Here is a 3835-nt window from a genome sequence, read left to right on the forward strand (position 1 = left end):
CCCGGACTCCGATCCAGCAAAGTGTCAGGGAAGAGTTCCGTCAGCACGACGGCGTGGTGACGATCTTGATGTACTACAGCAGCAGGGCTTCACCTAAACTCCGCTACAGTATTAGCGAGGTATATGGTGGCAGGGGGCACCGCACACGGCTAAGGAATAGATCTCAAGGATCAACTTGTGTGTCTAGAGGTGTCCCCTGCCTCCGTATATAAAGGAGTAGAGGGGGGAGGCTGGCCGGCCAAGGAGGGAGGCGCAGGAGGAGTCCTACTCCTTCCGGGAGTAGGACTCCCCTCCAATCCTATTCCAACTAGGATTCCCCAAAGGGGGAAAGAGGGAGAGAGGGGGGCCGGCCACCTTCTCCTAGTCCTAATAGGACTAGGGGAGGGGGAAGTGGCGCAGCCACCTTGGGCTGCCCCTTTCTCCTTTCCACTAAGGCCCATGAAGGCCCATATGGCTCCCGGGGGGTTCCGGCAACCTCCCGGTAACCCGGTAAAATCCCGATTTCACCCGGAACACTTCCGATGTCCAAACATAGGCTTCCAATATATCAATCTTTACGTCTCGACCATTTCGAGACTCCTCGTCATGTCCGTGATCACATCCGGGACTCCGAACAACCTTCGGTACATCAAAATGCATAAACTCATAATGAAACTGTCATCGTAACCTTAAGCGTGCGGACCCTACGGGTTCGAGAACAATGTAGACATGACCGAGACATGTCCCCGGTCAATAACCAATAGCGGGACCTGGATGCCCATATTGGCTCCTACATATTCTACGAAGATCTTTATCGGTCAGACCGCATAACAACATACGTTGTTCCCTTTGTTATCGGTATGTTACTTGCCCGAGATTCGATCGTCGGTATCCAATACCTAGTTCAATCTCGTTACCGGCAAGTCTCTTTACTCGTTCCATAATACATCATCTCACAACTAACATATTAGTTGTAATGCTTGCAAGGCTTATGTGATGTGTATTACCGAGAGGGCCCAGAGATACCTCTCCGACAATCGGAGTGACAAATCCTAATCTCGAAATACGCCAACCCAACATCTACCTTTGGAGACACCTGTAATGCTCCTTTATAATCACCCAGTTACGTTGTGACGTTTGGTAGCACCCAAAGTGTTCCTCCGGCAAACGGGAGTTGCATAATCTCATAGTCATAGGAACATGTATAAGTCATGAAGAAAAGCAATAGCAACATACTAAACGATCGGGTGCTAAGCTAATGGAATGGGTCATGTCAATCAGATCATTCAACTAATGATGTGACCTCGTTAATCAAATAACAACTCTTTGTCTATGGTTAGGAAACATAACCATCTTTGATTAACGAGCTAGTCAAGTAGAGGCATACTAATGACACTTTGTTTGTCTATGTATTCACACATGTATTATGTTTCCGGTTAATACAATTCTAGCATGAATAATAAACATTTATCATGATTATAAGGAAATAAATAATAACTTTATTATTGCCTCTAGGGCATATTTCCTTCAACTGTAACAATCCAGCTAATATCACAACAGTTCAATGCAAATCATCGGAAACAAATAAATTTAGATGTTCAACATCACTCCTGCAATATTACAAACCAAGGGAAAAACACGCAAGTTCAATGTCCATGTTCTCACATCATTATTACAGGACATAGGAAGGGAACAAATAAAAGACCAGTGTGCATCATTTGCATACATAGAGCAAACCTTGCACCGCATAGCTAGCTGATGATGCAGTTACCGCCACTTCGCTTAACCCACAAAATCAGTGACATACATAGATCAAATCATTTCCACCATCCTGACTGGTGTTTGACAGTTTAGCAAATAAATTAAGAAACTATGACAACAACTCTTGACATGGAAGAAATGGTGCAACACAAACAAAATGATATTATTGTGAGAGCGACTTGATTTACCATCAACATATGCTTCAGAAATGCGTTGAAGCTTTTCCCAACTGGGATTTCCAACTATTCTGCACGAACTCGTCAACATATAATTACAGTAAATGAGAACGAAGCGCTCGCAAGTAGAGATGGACGGGGGGACATTGCCTGCCCTATCCTAGTGTCGCTATCAAGGCGCCGATCGGCGTCATCTGGCCACCGCCGCCCAACATCCCCAACTCGTCCTTGGGCTGGTGCTCCGCCCTTCTCTGGTCGGCTGCTGCACGTGTTCTATGGTTGCCATGCCTCATTGACAGGCCCGAATCTCCTAGCATCGCATGCGCGTGAATCGCACAGCGACCAAATTGAATGCGGCGAAGAGCGCTACAACGAGGATGCAATATATATACAACAACAGGTTGGGAAAAATGAAAAGGCACACCTCTATTAATCACCACGAGTGGTGCACATAATACCGTATGAATGCCTGTAGAAACTAAAGAATTATTGCCTCTTTCAAATCCCAGTGGACGATCTGCTTCATCGAACAGCCGAACGCCGATTTGCCTCGAGCTGAATCGACATGCGGTCCAGTACTCGCTCCCAGTGGACGATCTGCTTCACCGAACAACCCGACGCCGATTTGCCTCGAGCTGAATCGATGTGCTGAAGCTTTTCCCAACTGGGATCTCCAACTATTCTGCACGAACTCGTCAACATATAATTACAATAAATGAGAACGAAGCACTCGCAAGTAGAGATGGACGGGGGGAACATCGCCTGCCCTATCCTAGTGTCGTTATCTAGCCGTCAATCAGCGTCATCTGGCTACCGCCGCCCAACATCCCCAACTCGTCCTTGGGTTGGTGCTCCACCCTTCTCTGGCGCGGCTGCTGCACGTGTTCTATGGTTGCCATGCCTCATTGACAAGCCTAAATCTCCTAGCCTCGCCCGCGCGCGAATCGCCCAGCGACCAAATCAAATGCGACGGAGAGTGCTATGGCAAGGATGCAATATATATATAGCAACAGGCTGGGAAAAATGAAAAGGCACACCTCTATTAATCACTGCGAGTGGCGCGCATAATCCCGTATGAATGCCTCTAGAAACTGAAGAATTATTGCCTCCTTCAAATCCTAGTGGACGATCTGCTTCATCGAACAGCCGGAAGCCGATTTGCCTCGAGCTGAATCAACATGCGGTCCGGCACTCGCTCCTTGATGAGGACATCAATACCATTGTTACACCACAGCCCCTGTTGCTATACATACTGGACCAATTACTAGAGCTCGCGCATGCCAATTAAATTACCAGGTACTTTCGTTTCTTGGTAATGATTCTAATGTTCATAAGAATATGATGTTGCCTAAATTGGATACATTTGTTTTGCTTACAAATGAAGGGCCTAGCTTGGACAAGAAAGATGAACCTTGGAGCAAGTTCAAGCATGGAGATGATGGCGTGCGCAAGGGGTACAAGAACGGAGTTACAAGTGATGATTCCAGGACTTTGAAGCCACCATAATGAGTGCATGAAGCCTTGGACGAAATATACAAGATGCCACTTCATAAATTTCGTCTAGAGGCTATCCTAGGTGCTGCGTCACCTTATTTTTGGGCTAGGACCATGTAATTTCAAAATACTTGATTATAGGCTGTTTTTAGAGTCCGTATGTGTGGGGAAACAAGAGTTAGGGTTGGTTTCGGACCCCTCCTCCAAGGGCCACGAAATTCCCCCTCTCTCCTCCATATATACAGCCCTTAGGGCATCGTTTGGACTTTGGGTTTTGTTTAGATTAAAAGTTCGCCATAGCTGCAACTTCGCGTACTTCGTTTGTGTTCAACGGCCAGACCAAGACGTCACATAACCCCACCTTGATCAATAAAGCTTTTATCTTATATTCGCAATATCCAGATTGCAATCTCAGTTTCTTGCTT

This window comes from Triticum urartu, chromosome 1A (assembly GCF_056163025.1).
Source record: "Triticum urartu cultivar PI428250 chromosome 1A, HENAU_Tu73, whole genome shotgun sequence".
Lineage (NCBI taxonomy): Eukaryota > Viridiplantae > Streptophyta > Magnoliopsida > Poales > Poaceae > Triticum > Triticum urartu.